At 44.8% G+C, this 16,791-nt stretch overlaps 1 protein-coding gene across 1 annotated transcript in view; it reads left to right on the forward strand.

Annotated features, from left to right (window-relative positions):
* The first annotated feature begins 203 nt into the window (after positions 1-203).
* PER1 (period circadian regulator 1) overlaps positions 204-16,791 on the forward strand; it is a 58,517-nt gene continuing 41,929 nt past the window's right edge. Inside the window, exon 1 of the mRNA XM_039338013.1 lies at positions 204-262. The gene's annotated coding sequence lies outside the window, so the exon portion shown is untranslated. The remainder of the gene's footprint in view (positions 263-16,791) is intronic.

The raw sequence follows: 16,791 nt of genomic DNA on the forward strand, positions 1-16,791 counted from the left end.
GCCTCCGCTCGGCCGACTACTCCCGCCGCTTTGGCCCGTTGCGGCGCCGGCCGGCCAATGAGACGGCGGCGCTCGGCCGCTTATTTCTAGCCGGGGGGGCGGGGCGTGGGCGGAGCGAGAAGACGGAAGGGAGGGCCGCCATTGGCTGGGCGCGCAGGGGGGCGGGTCGGAGCGCCGCACGCGGACTGCTGCATGGGTTGGGGTCGCGGGGCTGAAGCGGATCGCGCGGCGGACCGAGCGGAGGGGTCGAGCGGCCGGAGAGGTGAGTGGGGAGCGGCCCGAGTGGGGTTTGGAGGCGCGGGAGCAGGGCTGGAGGGAGTGCCCCCCCCGGGGGGGGTTTCTGAGCCGGGGGTCCTCTGGTTGGGTCTGGGGGCGCTTGGGTCTGGAGGGGGGGTCTGGGTTTTGGGGGGGGGTCTCGGAAGCCGACCCTGGTGAGGACAGGGCTGCAAGGGGAAGGGTCGCAGAAAAGGGGGAGGGGTGCACGGGGAGGGGGAAAGACGGGGGGGCTTCTGATGTGGATCACATAAAGAGGAGGGGGACAGGGCTGCTGTGGGGGGGGGCTTTGTTGGGGGGGGACATCTGCAATCAGCCTTGCTGGATCGGACCTAGGGGGTCTCAATCAGCCGGGGGTCTGGGAATGGGGATGGGGGCTTGGGGGGTCTCAATCAGGGACCCCCGGCTATCCTCGGGGGGATGGGGGCTTGGTTGGTGGGGGGGCACCTGCAGTCAGCCTGGCTGGATCGGACCGAGGGGGTCTCAACTAGCCGGGGGTCTGGGGATGGGGGCTTGGGGGGGTCTGAACCAGGGACCCCCGGCTATCCTCGGGGGGATGGGGATGGGGGCTTGGTTGATGGGGGGGCACCTGCAGTCAGCCTGGCTGGATCGGACCGAGGGGGTCTCAACCAGCCCGGGGTCTGGGGATAGGGGCTTGGGGGGGTCTCAACCAGCGACCCCCGGCTATCCCCAGGGGGATGGGGGCTTGGTTGGTGGGGGGGGCACCTGCAATCAGCCTGGCTGGATGGGCTGAGGGGTCTCAACTAGCTTAGGGTCTGTGAATGGGGATGGGGGCTTGGGGGGGGTCTCAGCTGGGGGGGGTCTGCGGGTGGGGGCTTGGTTGGTGGGGGGGGGCACCTGCAATCAGCCTTGCTGGATCGGCCTGAGGGGTCTCAACCAGGGACCCCCAGCTATCCACAGAGGTATGGCGATGGGGGCTTGGTTGGTGGGAGGGGCACCTGCAATCAGCCTGGCTGGATCGGGCCGAGGGGGGGTCTCAACCCGGGACCCCCAGGGGTCTGGGGATGGGGATGGGGGGGCTGGTGATGACAGAAGGAGACACGCCCCATCAAAATACCTAATGAAAACTGGAAGTGGGGCGGCGGAGAGGGAGGGAGAATTGGGTGAAGGGGGAGAGGACGTGGGGAAGGGGCGTTTTTATACATTCCCCTTGCCCGAATTTGAACAGGATCCTGGAAAACGCCGTAAAAGCAAAGCGCTTCTAGTGTCGAGCTATGAAAAAACTCTCTAAATTCTGGATCCTTAGAACAATGAAATGGTTGGGAAGATTCCGGGTGGATGATCTCTAGGATTCCCAGGACACACCAGGTTGGCAAGAGTTGACGACATGGTCCTTAGGGGGCTGCTGGTGGCACCAGTCACCCATGATGTGGTCTGAAGGGCTTGTGAGGTGAAGCTGATGAATCCAGCTTCCCAGAAGTAATTGTGTGTTTGTGTGTGTGTATGCCAGGGGTCTTCAAACTTGGCCCTTTGATGACTTGTGGACTTCAACTCCCAGAATTCCTCAGCTAGGCACGCTGGTTGAGGAATTCTGGGAGTCGAAGTCCACAAGTCATCAAAGGGCCAAGCTTGAAGACCTCTGCTTGTGGACTTCAACTCCCAGAATTCCTCAAATAGGCACGCTGGCTGAGGAATTCTGGGAGTTGAAGTCCACTAGTCACAAAAGCGTCAAGTTTGAAGACCCCTGGTGTATGCTGATGATAGCAGGTGTTATGATATGGTATATATATGATATACATATGCTCTATGATATGAATAGAATAGATAATTTAAACCCTACCTTTCCATTGGTGGGTTTCATCCCACCAATGGCAACAGTATATCTGCCTTCATTTGCATGAATTTCCGTAATTCACCTATTTATTGCTCATACTCTGTCTGTCGGTGCAAAGACATTGGAATCCTTTATGGCTGACTCTTTGTTTACTTCCTACACAACCTTTGTGGTACCTGAGTTCCCCTATTTCCTTGCCACCTGTTGGATTAGTGCACTTGGTGTGGCACTCACTAGTAAAAGCTTGATTGTGCTTGACAGCAAGGTTTCATATTCTTAATTGCACCAACGTCTGTGCTGCATGCACTGATAATCTTATTAGTTTTCGATTGCCGGAGAGAGAAATGTTCTATATCAATTAATTTACTGTCCCTGTTGTTTAAGTATGATACGGTAGCTGAAATGGGACGGGATCTCCTGCTTGAGCAAGGGGTTGAACTAGGACAAGGCTTTTCAACCAGTGGTATGGGTACCACCTGTGATACATTGACACCTGGCAGGTGGTACGTGACCATCCTAGAAAAATGGTAGCGTGGGAGGGGAATGAGCTGAACCGGTGGCAGCACCACACAAGCCTGAGCGAGAGATGGCTGGAGCTGCAGGGCTGTCAGGGCTCAGCGGAAGCGTCAGGATCAGTGCCAGGCTCCAGCTGGAGCTCAGCACTGATCCTGGTGCTTCTGCTGAGCCCAGAAGAAGCGCCGATCAGCTGGAATGTTGCAGCCTCTCCAGGGTCTTGTGATTTACATTCAGATGCTTGGCAACTGATTCCTATTTATGACGGTCACAGTGTCCCAGGGTCATGGGAAGTGACCAAAACCTGCTGCAACCACCCAGCAGACGGGGGGAATAAACACCAAACACCCACCCACCCCATCCCCGCTGCCAATCCCCAACAGAAATGCTCCCAACAATGAAAACCTCGGACAGGAGGAAGAGTGCAGCCGGGCGGGAAGGCAGGTGTCTTGCTCGGCTGTGGCTTGGGGGGGGGGCACTTTTTTCAGTGCCATTGTAACTTCGAACGGTCACTAAGTGAAGTGTTGTAAGTCGAGGACTACCTGTACTTTATCACTTTTTTTCCTTTTTTTTTTGGTCATCAAGTTTTTGACCCCTTGCTAGGCGACTGGTCCTCGGATGTTGCTGTATCCTAAAAGGGGCACAGTGGGTGAAAAGGTTGAAAAGCCCTGGACTAGATGACCTCTAAGGTCCCTTCTAGCTCTGTTCTGATTGATGGATTGATTTAAGCCTGAATGCTTTAATCTGAAAGGTTTTTGTCTAGCTGAGCTTTTAAGTGGCAGCAGGCTGGACAGCTCTGTTTTCTAACCCCCTGGAATGATCTATGGGCTCACGCTGGACAAACTGGGTTAATTCACAGGCAGGAGCCGGGTGTTGCTCAGAGGCCTAACAGAGGGAGGGAGGGAGGGGGAGAGAGAGAGAGAGAGAGAGAGAGAGAGAAAGAAAGAAAGAAAGAAAGAAAGAAAATCTGAGAATCATTGCACTGAACAGAGTCATGGAAATCAGTTGAGATTAAACTGCAACACCTAAATGTCTCTATATCAGTGTTCCTCAACCTTGACAATTTTAAGGCATGTGGACTTCAACTCCCAGAATTCCATAGCCAGCAATGCTGGCTGTGGAATTTTGGGAGTTGAAAGTCCACATGCCTTAAAATTGTCAAGGTTGAGAAACACTGCTCTATATACTATAGGAACATTATGAAGATTAGAGTAATTCTCGGAGTTGTCTGTGAGATCTGGAATTGTTTGGATGCTGGGAGATTTCCTTGCTCTTTTCTGAGATTTCTATTCCATTCCTTTCCATTTCTATTATTTCTATTTCTATTTGATAGATGATATATAGATAGGTTGATAGATAGATAGGTAGATAATGATATGATAGATACGATAGATAGATATGATAGATAGATATGATAGATTAGCTATGATAAATTAGATAGATAGGTTAATAGGTTGATATAGATAGGTAGATAGATTGATAGGTAGATAGAGAGATATATAGAGATAGATAGAGATAGATAATGATATGATAGATATGATAGATATGATAAATTAGATAGATAGGTTGATAGATATGATAGATAGGTTGAGAGCTTGAGAGGTAGAGAGATAGATAGAGAGACAGAGAGATAGATAGAGATATGATAGATAGATGGATAGATGGATTGATAGGTTAATAGACAGACAGATAGATAGATAGATAGATAGATAGATAGATAGATAGATAGATAGATATGAGAGATAGATATGAGAGATAGATATGAGAGATGATAGGTTGATAGGCTGATAGATAGATATGAGAGATATGAGAGATAGATTGATAGGTTGATAGATAGATAGATAGATGGATTGAGAGATTGAGAGATAGATATGAGAGATAGATAGATAGATTGATTGGTTGATAGGCTGAAAGATAGATATGAGAGATATGAGAGCTATGAGAGATAGATTGATAGATAGATAAATAGATAGATAGATAGATAGATAGATAGATAAATAGATAGATAGATATGGATAGATAGATAGGCAGTGTATAAATTTAACACAAGTAGTCCCCGACTTACATCAGTTCATTTAGCGACCCTTTAAAGTTACAACGGCCCTGAAAAAAAGTAACTTACGACCGTTTTTCACACTTGCAGCATCCCCCAGGTTCACGTGATCCGAATTCAGACGCTCGGCAACCGATTCACATTTATGACGGTTGCACCGTCCCGGGGGAGCTCACGTGATTTTCTCCCCCCCATCCCTTTTGTGACCTTCCGACAGGCAAAGCCAACGGGGGGGGGAGGGGGGAGACGGACTCACTTAACAACCGGGCCACTAACTGCAGTGTGATTTACTTAACCGCCGTGGTCCAATGGGGCAAAACTCACTTCGCCAACATCTCGCTTAGCCACCCAAATTAGGAGCTAAATTGTGGTCGTATTGTGCAGGGGGGGGGGGAGACTGTAAATAAAAATAAATAAATTGGCCAGGCTTCCTATCCCATCTGCTTCAGAGCATGAGTTGCTTCTTGTCTTTTTGCTGAAAAAAACAACAACAGCAGCCCTGGAAATTTAGTTTTCGATCCGCTGCTCTCTGTGAAAAACTTGTGATTAGGTAACACCGGGGTGACTACCCGGAGGGGCAATTATGTAATAAATGAAACACAGCTCTTCCGCTGTGTGGGGTATTTTGTTCCTGAAATGCCGGGCTGGGAGGATTGAGTCATTTTGTCCTCCAACTTTCGGGGGGGGGGGTCTGTGACCTGGGGTTTGCGTTGGCCTAGGATTATGGGTTGCGGGGGGGGGGGGAATGAAAGACTGCGCGGAGGGAAGGAAAGTGGGGTGGTGGGTTTGTCACATGTACAAAATGAAAGAGAAGCCGGTTTGTTGTCATTTAGAGTTCCTGGTTATTTATTGCACAGATTCTATCTATCTATCTATCTATCTATCTATCTATCTATCTATCTATCTATCTATCTATCCATCCATCCATCCATCCATCCATCCATATCCAATTCCTGCAACCGTTCTCTTGTGTTTTATTTTTTTAATATATGTTTTATGTACATTTTGCTGTCTATGTATATCTATCACCTAGCTAGTTCTCTCTCTCTTTCTCTCTCTCTCCCCCCCGCCTCTCTCTCTCTCTCTTCTATCATTCATCCATCCATCCGAGACAAATACTATTCTCAGACAGTAAAACCCAGGGCACAGAGCTATCTAGAAGGCAACTGTGTCTATCACCCAGGAGACCCCGTTGCTGAGTTACCAGAATTCTACCAACAAAATAGAGCCACAGATTAAGTACCTTAAAACCTACTCAGGCTAATCACATCAGCATTGAGTAAAACCTATTTGTTAACTTCCACCAGTCTGCAGTTTAAGCTTTGTTCAGTTTGCCCGGTACTTACGCTGGTACTGATAGACGAGGTTATTTGTAGTTTGGGATTGGACTATGCAGTCCTTGGCGGTCTCTGAGCTTGGGTTTTTTTTTTGGGGGGGGGGGCAGACGTTTCATGACCCAACTAGGGAACGTTATCAGTGTTAGAAGGCAGTGGGGTTTGCGGAGAGGAGGAAGAGGAGGAGGAAGATGGTGGGGTCCCTGGTGCTCTCTGAGCTTGGGGGTTTTCTTGCAGACGTTTCATGACCAACTAGGCAACATCATCAGTGCTAGAAGGGAGTGTGGGAGGAGGAGGAGGATTGTGAGGTCAGCGTGCATCACCCCGTGTAGCCGCTCTTCTTTGTGACTCTGTTGTTTCCTGGTGTGCTTTGTGTGTGTGTGTGTGTGTGCGTGTGTGTGTGTGTTAATGTTTCCTTTTCTTCTTTCTGTTTTGGCTCTTGAGTCACATGTTGGTGTACATGCCAATAGTTTGTTTTGGGAGTTTTATTTTGTTGTTTTCTGATCCAAGCAAGAAAGTAAGAGCGGTAACGCATCTCCCAACGGGCTTTTTTGAAAGGAAGAATACAAAATATTCCTTGACTTACGAGCACAACCGGGTCCAGGATTTCCGTTTTCCGTCGCTAAGCGAGACAGTTCTAGTCCCGCTTTAGCTAGGACAGGGGTAGGCAACCTTGGCTCTTTTATGACTTGTGGACGAAACTCCCAGAATTCCTGAGGCATCCATGCTGAGGGGAAAGGGAGAGGTTTCCAAGCTGAGCCATGCTGGGTCAGGAATTCTGGGAGTTGAAGTCCACAAGTCATAAAGGGGTCATAGCTCCCTCACGCTGGCTGAGGAATTCTGGGCGTTGAAGTCCATGAGTCCTAAAGGGGGCCATAGTCCCCCCATGCTGGCTCAGGAATTCTGGGAGCTGAAGTCCACCAGTCATAAAAGAGCCAAGGTTATAATAATAATAATAATAGTAAAATTGGAAGGGACCTTGGAGGTCATCTAGTCCAACCCCCTGCTCAGGCAGAAAACCCTACACCATTTCGGACAAATGGCTGTCCAGTCTTTTCTTAAAAACTTCCAGTGTTGGAGCATTCATAGCTTCTGGAGGCAGGTTGTTCCACTGGTTAATTGTTCTGTCAGGTAGTTTCTCCTTAGTTCTAGGTTGCGTCTCTCCTTGATTAGTTTCCACCCGTGGCTTCTTGTCCTGCCTTCAGGCTCTTTGGAGAATAGCTTGACTCCCTCTTCTTTGGGGCAGCCCCTGAGATATTGGAATACTGCTATCATGTCCCCCCTATCCTGTCCCCCCTCGTCCTTCTCTTCGTTAAACTAGACATACCCAATTCTAGCAACCGTTCTTTGTATGTTTTAGCCTCCAGTCCCCTAATCACCTTTGTTGCTCTTCTCTGCACTCTTTCTAGAGTCTCAACATCTTTTTTACATCGTGGTGACCAAAACTGGATGCCGTATTCCAAGTGTGGCCTTACCAAGGCATTGTATGTTGGTGTTAATACTTCACGTGATCTTGATTCTGTCCCTCTGTTAATGCAGCCTAGCACTGTGTTGGCCTTTGTGGCAGCCTTTTTAGTTGTCTACCCCTGGGCTAGGAAAGCCGGCTGGGGGACTCTGGGCCAATCCCTATGAGGTGGTGAGTTCTAGTCCCGCCTTAGGCACGAAAGCCAACAGGGGCCAGTCACTCTCATCCCATCCCACCTGACAGGGCTGTCGTTGCAGGGAACATAGGAGGAAGGAGATGCGTTGCACGTGTTCAACGCCTTGAGTTCTTTATAAAAACAACAACGGTGGGCTATAAATACATCCATAAATACATTTCGTCGCTATCTGATACCCCAGAGAGCAAGCTGGACACAGCGGAGAGATTAACAGTGGCCAGTTTTTAATTGCCAGAATCCCAACGGAGAAATAAAACAACAAAGGGGAGAGGGAGAAACCCTACCCTCAAAATAACCCAAGAGAAGCTTAATTCTTGACGGCTGAGATCAGCGGCTGGCAGAAAAGCAACGCAGTGTCCAGATTACAGCTGCAAAGTCCCATCCACTCTAGGTGTCTCTTCAGGGACATTTATAATTAGCCGCGTTAGCCGGGCCAGGATTAAGCCTCATTGGCTGCCTTTCGGAGGATGGGATGACTAACATCCAGACATGCAAAAAATATATATATATAAAAATTAAAATTGAGATGTCCCTGAGTTCCTACAGTCTTTTAATGACATGACTCAGCTGTTAAGTAGGCCACCCGCTTTATTTTTACATCCAGGCCGAGCTGAAGTTGAGAAATAATAGGAACTGAAGGCCGGAGAGGAAGCGAAACTGCACAATAAATCATTTTCAGCTGGTGTTTCTCAACTTTAAGATGCGGGGACTTCAACTCCCAGAATTCCCCCTGCCCGCATGGCTGCCGCCGGAATTCTGGGAGTTGAAGTCCCCATATTTTAAGCATGCTTATTAGGGAATTCTGAAAGTTGAACGCCGCAGGTTTTAAAACAGGGGTCTTCAAACGTGGCCTTTTTATGATTGAGGAATTCTGGGAGTTGAAGTCCACAAGTCATCAAAGGACCATAGTTCCCTCACGCTGGCTGAGGAATTCTGGGAGTTGAAGTCCACAAGTCATAAAAGGGTCATAGTTCCCTCACGCTGGCTGAGGAATTCTGGGAGTTGAAGTCCACAAGTCATCAAAGGGCCATAGTTCCCGCACGCTGGCTGAGGAATTCTGGGAGTTGAAATCCACAAGTCATCAAAGGGCCACGTTTGAAGACCCCTGTGACTTAAAGCATTCTGGCTGGGGATTTCTAGGAGTTGACATCCATCCATTTTAAAGCACAGTGGCTGGGGAATTCTGGGAGCTGAAGTCCACCCATCTTAAATCACGGTGGCTGGGGAATTCTGGGAGTTGAGGTCCACATATTTTATTGCATGTTGCTGGGGAATTCCAGAAGTCCAGATATCTTAAAGCAGGGGTCTCAAACTTGGGCCTTTGATGACTTGTGAACTTCAACTCCCAGAATTCCTCAGCCAGGCATGCTGGCTGAGGAATTCTGGGAGTTGAAGTCCACAAGTCATCAAAGGGCCAAGTTTGAAAAGCCCTGTCTTAAAGCACACTGGCTGAGGAATTCTGGGAGTTGAAGTCCACCCACCTCCAAGTCTGCCATCTTAGGGATTCCCACATATCTTAACATTCCTGAGGTGTTCTAAAGACATTGATGGTCCTGGTCCTGGATGCAGAGAATAAAATTGTGATTTACGATACCAAAACTATTGAGCTGAACGGTCCCCTCAAACCTGGTTGTTGGGATTCCTGTGCAAAGCCACAACTTTTGCTCCGGGCTCTTAGGTACGAACAGTTGGCCTTTTTGCCAAGAGGCCAGTTAAACTTGGGCGCCTGCGCTAGAGGTCCCAACGGTGCCAACGTGGAAGCTGTGTCACCGGATGAGACGTACAGCAATACCCGAAAAATGCTAGCGGGTACAGTAGGGCAAAGGTGATGTGAGTCGTTGTGGGTGTGAATGATTTGGAGCGGGGACAGGACCCCACCAGGGACAGGTTCGGCCATGAGCAGCGCCAAATTTCCCAGCATCGTTGCGCTACGTGTCCTTTTCCTCCTGACCCAGTTCCACAAATCCGAGACACAGTGTTCTGTGCGAATGTGAATTTGGGCGAGGCGTGCTTGTGAGGACTTGCAGTCCCTGTGTTTGTGTGTGTTTGTGTGCAAGGCCAGGTCGGTGTTTCCAGCAGGGGGCAGCACCTTTCACAGCCTCTCAAAAACAAAACAAGGAAAAAAAAAAAAAACCAAACCACAACTTTGCTGGAATAAGACAGGGACCGGTTGATGATGCCTGGGGGGAAAACTTTAATTTATTTATTTTCAAGGCGCATCTGCTGGGCACGCCTTAAACGGCTCTAAATGCTAAAATGGGGATGTCAGAAGTGAAGGGGAGGGAGAGGTGGCTGCTTGTTTCCTGCTCCATGGACCACGATGCCCATAATCCACAGGGAGCATGGCCAAAGGCTGCTTAAAGCTGATGGGACCAGACCTGAAGGTTTCCTAGTTCAGAAATTAGTGTGGTGTTTCTTCATTTGGGTCTCTTTCAGAGATGAGGACTTTGGAGTGGAATGGAATAGAAAATATAGAATAGAATAGAAAACATTAGAATAGAATAGAATAGAATAGAATAGAATAGAATAGAATAGAATAGAATAGAATAGAATAGAATAGAATAGAATAACAGTTGGAAGGGATCTTGGAGGTCTTCTAGTCCAACCCCCTGCTCAGGCAGGAGATCCTACACCATTTCAGACAAATGTCCAGTTATTTTACTTGTTTTACTTCATTTTATTTTTTAATAATAATAATTTCATTATTTTATTTACTTTATTATTTTTTATTTTATTTTTTATTTTATTTTATTTTATTTTATTTTTTATTTTATTCTATTTATTTTATTTTTACTTTACATTTTATTTATTTTATTTTATTTATTTTTATTTTATTATTTAATTTTAATTTTATTTTATTATTTAATTTTATTATTTTATATTTTATTTTTTTATTTTATTTTATATTTTAATTTTATTTTATTTTATTATTTTATTTTATTTTATATTTTTTATTTTATTTTATTTTATTTTATTTTATTATTATTATTTTATTTTATTTTGCCAAGAATCAAAGCCTTTCTTTCTCCTGTTAACCAAGGAAGCTGGCTTGCTTGCCTCCTCTGAGTCAGCCTAAAGCGCCCCTCCTCCCTGCTCTCCCCTCCCTTGGGGCATGGAGGGAGGGCCTGGGCAGGAGGAGGAGGAGGAGGAGGGAGCTGACAGCCTCTCGAACCCGGCGCCGCTGAGCCCAAATAGGACTAAATGCTGCTGACTTTGACCCCCCCCCCCCCCCCCCCCCCCCCCGTTTGTCCAGTTGGGAGGCTGCAAGCTGCAAGCAGCTCTGCAGGCAGAGGAGGGAGGCGGAGCTCCTGCCCTCTGGCCCCGCCCCCTGGCCCCACCCCCTGCTGGTGACAGCTGCCTTTTCCAGCTGCTGTCACTCAGAAGTCTTCTATCTATTATATAAGAGCTGAGCTGGGCTGGGCTGGGCTGGGCGCCAATGACCTGGTTATGGAGAGGAATTTGGCCAGGACGGGCCGTGCCAGCTTGTTGCGCTTATAGTTGGGCTGGGGCCAAGTGGCAAAAGGCTGCAAGCCAGCCGGAAACAAAACGCCTTGCAGAGGCTTGCTCTTGGCCATGGAGGCTCAAGGATCGGAGGGTGTGTGTTTGTGTGTGTGTGTGTGTCTGTGTTTGTCAGTCTCTGGGCTGTTTTGATATTAGCTGGGGGAAGGCCAGTCTGGAAGGGGGATGGGTCTTCAGAACGTCACCTTCATGGTCAGGAAGGGGGGCGGAGAGCCAGTTTGGTCTCCAGAGAAGGCATCGGCTTAGAGACTGGGAGTTCTAGTTCCATTTTAGGAATGAAAAGCCAGCTGGGTGACTTTGGTCCAATCACCAGGGGACGGTGAATTCTAGTCCCACCTTAAGCCTGAAAGCTGGTTGAGTGACTTTGGGCCAATCACCAGGAGACAGTGAATTCTAGTCCCGCCTTAGGCATGAAAGTCAGGTGGGTGACTTTGGGCCAATCACCAGGAGACGGTGAGTTCTAGTCCCGCCTTAAGCCTGAAAGCTGGCTGGGTGACTTTGGGCCAATCACCAGGAGAGTGTGAATTCTAATCCTCAGCAGCTGGCTGAGGAATCATGGGAGTTGAAGTCCACAAGTCTTAAAGTTGCCAAGGCTGAGGATCCCTGGATTAGTAGGTCTCTTGTTTTCAGTCTCTTCCATCAAAAGAAGTACACACACACACACACACACAAACACACACACACACACACACCCAATTGCACATACTGTTCCACCCCTAGTTTGGAAAGAGCTTCAGATATAATATTATTATTATTATTAATAATAATAATAATAATAATAATAATAATAATAATAATAATAATAATAAAAATAGAGTTGGAAGGGACTTTGGAAGTCCTCTATTTTCAAGATTCCTTCTCAGTTTCCAAATTTTAGAATTTCAGGTTGGGAGAGGTAACAATTTGTTTCCCTAGCAGCAGGAATCCGTCTGTCTTTTTTTAAAAACCAGGGAAGAATGCTGAACTTGGGAAAATTGCCAGTCCAAAGGAGAACAGCCGAGTTATATTTAGTCCCTTCTGTTTAATCTCTGGATTCCTGGGAAGCTCTGCCGTGTGCCTGCCTCAGGTGTGGATGAGGGTGCAGCCGGAGGTGGTTTTTAGAAATATTGGGGGATATATTAAAAAAAATATCCTTTTATTTCTCTCTCTATCCTCCCCCCCATCCGGGTCTCTTCTGGCTGTGCTGTAAAGTCATGAAAATTCTCTTTGATGTGGCGAACGAGCGGCTGTGCGCCTCCGATCCTTTGGGCTCTGCGTTTGGGAATAAATTTATTAGAACGTAGAACGCAGAATAAGAGGGGCACCTTGGAGGTCTTCCAATCCACCCCCCTGCTCAAGCAGGTGAGGAGATAATATAATACAAGTGTTGTGTAGCCCTCAGCTTACAAAGAGTTCATTTAGTGCAGTGGTTCTCACCCTGTGGGTCGGGACCCCATTTGGGGTCGAACGACCATTTCACGGGGGTCGCCAAACAACGCAGTCCGACATTTTTCCCCCCTTTTCTTTAGCTGTGCTCCTCCCTTTTATTCTATTGGCTTTTGAAAGCCAATAGAAGAGACTCTCTTGAACAGAGTCTAATTCTATTGGCTTTCAGAAGCCAATAGGAATTGTCCAGGCTGTCTCTGCCCTGCTGAGCCCGCCAAAAGTCCCATTCTGCAAACAGTGCTGCACCAGTTGAGTAGTCCTCGACTTACGACCGGTTGAGTAGTCCTCGACTTACGACCGGTTGGGGGGGGGTCGCGGCATTAAAGAACCACTGTTCAATTGTGGTCGTAAGTCAAGAACTACCGTTATTAGAAGACAGAACATAGAATAATAGGGATAGAAGGGACCTTGGAGGTCTTCTAGTCCAACCCCTACTCAAGCAGAAGACAATGTTATAGTATAGTATAGTACAATATAATATAATATATAGTATAATCTATACTATATATTATAGTATAGTACTTATATCATATAATATATTCTATTATATACTACTATATAACATATATAGTAATATAATATAATATAACATAATATACAATAATATAATATATGATAATATATGATATATACAATATAATATACGATAATATATGATAATATAATATACGCTATTATACAATAATATACTATACTATATTATAGTATAGTATATTATTGTATAATAGCATATATTATATATTATCGTATATTATATAAATTATACTATATTGTAGTATAGTATAGTACAATATAATATATAGTATAATCTATACTATGCTATATATTATAATATAATACATATACTATATAATATGTTCTATTATATACTGTATACTATATAATATATATAGTAATATAACATAAAATAGCATAATATACAATAATATAATATACAATAATATAGTATACAATATTATATTATACTATAATATAAAAACATAACAGCATAATATACAATAATATACAATAAAATAATATACAATAATATAATATATGATAATATAATATACAATATACAATAATATAGTATACAACATTATATTATACTATACTATAATATATATACTATAATATATTATATACAATAATATACGATTATATGATAATATACAATAATATACTATAATAGAATAGAATATTATATAATAAAATACAATTAATAAAATACAATTACTATAATTTTATATATATATACATACACACACACACACACACACACACACACACACACATATATATATATATATATATATATATATATATATACATACACACACACACACACACACACACACACACACATATATATATATATATATATATATATGTGAAATGCTCAACATATAAAATTTAATGAAGAAAATGAAATCGTAATAAAGAAATCAACACATTGGCTGCTGGTCGTCTTCTAAGGCACAAGGCTCGGGGGAACAAAAAATACATAGCAGGCTCAATATTTTCTTCTGCAGCTTTGCCAGTTGCTTTTTATTTATTTTTTTAGGAAGAAGCGTCCTTTCCAGCCTAACCAGGCAGTTAACTGAGCAGCCGTTCCATCTGGCGATAAGATAAATCACTCTTAAGCACTTGCCATAATGGCCATGCTCCATTTTCTGTCCTTAATTAGTGTAGTTTTCATCTGAAATATGGGGACTGCCTGCTGGCCGTTCTCTCACCATTAAATTGGAAGTTCGTAGAGCCTAGCATGGCTGGGGAATTCTGGGAGTTGAAGCCCGACCGTCTTCAAGCTGTCAAGGGGACGGACACACTGCTATTGTGTATGCAATATTGTGGAATAAAAGGATAATGGTAGAACCTTGGAGAATGCCCACACACAAAAAACAACAACAGGTGGAATTTTGCTCTCCCCTGCCCTGTGAACACCTTATAGCTCAGGGGTCCTCAACCTTGCCCACTTTAAGACTTGGGGACTTCATTTCCCAGAATTCCTCAGCCAGCATGCCTTCATATCTGGAACTGAAGGGGCTTAGACCAGGGGTCTTCAAACTTGGCCCTTTGATGACTTATGGACTTCAACTCCCAGAATTCCTCAGCCAGCGTTGCTGGCTGAGGAATTCTGGGAGTTGAAGTCCACAAGTCTTACAGTTGCCAAGGTTGAGGACCCCTGTTATAGCTGGTAAGCTGGCATCAGCTCCATTCGCTGAAGCGTTCTGTGACGTCTGGAAACTGGCACCGTTGACCGAGCCAGCTTTTCCTTCCCTTGGTTCCTTGGATGCTGAAATATATTTCCATCCATGTGCTCAGAGGCTAATCTATTTTCTCTCTCTCTCCCCCACCTCCACGCCTGTTACCGATGAGGCTTTTTTGGGTGAACCGGAAGTGCTGAATTTTGCCGGTCCTGTCCAGGCTAAAGAAAGATACCCACCCTGCCACCCCTGTAGGATTGCGACCTGTTCGGGATGACACCAATAGGCTCATGGATGAATGAAAGAATGGACAGGAAGTTGTCCGTTGTGTTGGTGGAATACAAGCCGGAGAGGCTCCCCCCCCTTCCACAAATACGTGAGCCAATGCAAAGATTGCAATTGTTGGCTTCAATGGAAGGGAGGATGGGAGAATTGCTCGGATCCTCCATTGTTCGGATGGACAAAAGAGGTTTCCGTGGATAAAATGGAAAAAAAAAAAAGACGCTTTTGTTAGAAGCCGTGGCTCTGCCTGCCTGCCTTTGTCTCCAGGGACAAATTGGCCTGTCTGAATGGCAGCCCCGGGGATGTGTGTGTCTACGCAAGGCAGTCGCTCAGCCTTTGGGTGGGAGGGATGGACAAAGGGAAATGACATTTGCTGAGCTGCCCTCACATGTCCAGGGACAAGACTTTGGATCAAAATGTCAGGTCATATTTCAGAGCGTAATTGGGAGATGCAGGGAGCCCTGAAAAGGATGAATGGAGGGGGGGGGAGGTGCTGATGTCACGTCCACTAAGTACGTAATAACAGTTGGGGGGGAGCTGTGAGGTCTCCTAGTCCAGCATTCTCAAGCAGGAGACCCTGTACAGGGAATAGAGTATGGAAAGAGTAGAGTAGAGTAGAATAGAATAGAATAGAATAGAATAGAATAGAATAGAATAGAATAGAATAGAATAGAATAGAATATGGAAATAATAGAATAGAATAGAATAGAATAGAATAGAATAGAATAGAATAGAATAGAGAATGGGATGGAATATGGAAATAATAGAATAGAATAGAGAATGGAATGGAGTGGAATAGAAAATACAGAACAGAACAGAACAGGATATAAAATATAGAATAGAATAGAATTAATAAAATACAGAATAGAATAGAATAGAATTAATAAAGTACAGAATAGAATAAAATAGAATAGAGTAGAATAGAATAATGGTAACAATAGAATAGAATAGAATAGAATAGAATAGAATAATGAATGTAATGGAATAGAACAGGATATAAAATATAGAATAGAACAGAATAGAATAGAATAGAATAGAATAAATAAAATACAGAATAGAATAGAATTAATAAAATACAAAATAGAATAGAATTAATAAAATACAGAATAGAATTAATAAAATACAGAATAGAATAGAATAAATAAAATACAGAATAGAATTAATAAAATACAGAATAAAATTAATAAAATACAGAATAGAATAGAATACAGTTAATAAAATACAGAATAGAATAGAATTATTAAAGTATAGAATAGAATAGAATAATGATAACAATAGAATAGAATGGAATAATGAATAGAATAGAATATAGAATAGAATAGAATAGAATACAATTACAGAGTTGGGAGAGACATTAGAGGTCTTCTAGTCTAATCTTCCCAAGCAGGAGACCCTCTACAGCAGAGGGTCTTCCAACTTAGCCCTTTGATCACTCGTGGACTTCAACTCCCAGAATTCCTCAGCCAGGCACACTGGCTGAGGAATTCTGGGAGTTGAAGTCCACGAGTCCTCAAAGGGCCAAGTTGGAAGACCCCCTGCTCTACAGGTAGTAGAATAGACCAGAATAGAATAACAGAATTGGAAGGGACATTAGAGATCTTCTAGTCCACCCCCCAGCTCAGGCACGAAACCTTATACCATTTGACTTAACAAACAACCTTAATAACTGAGGCCGGAATTTGTGTCGCATATAGCAGGACAAGTGAGTTTTGCCTCCTTTTACAACTCTCCTTGCCGGGGGGTTGGCATG

The sequence above is a fragment of the Crotalus tigris genome, unplaced genomic scaffold (genome assembly GCF_016545835.1).
Source record: "Crotalus tigris isolate CLP2741 ecotype Arizona unplaced genomic scaffold, ASM1654583v1 scf7180000017690.20705106771:4171800, whole genome shotgun sequence".
NCBI lineage: Eukaryota > Metazoa > Chordata > Lepidosauria > Squamata > Viperidae > Crotalus > Crotalus tigris.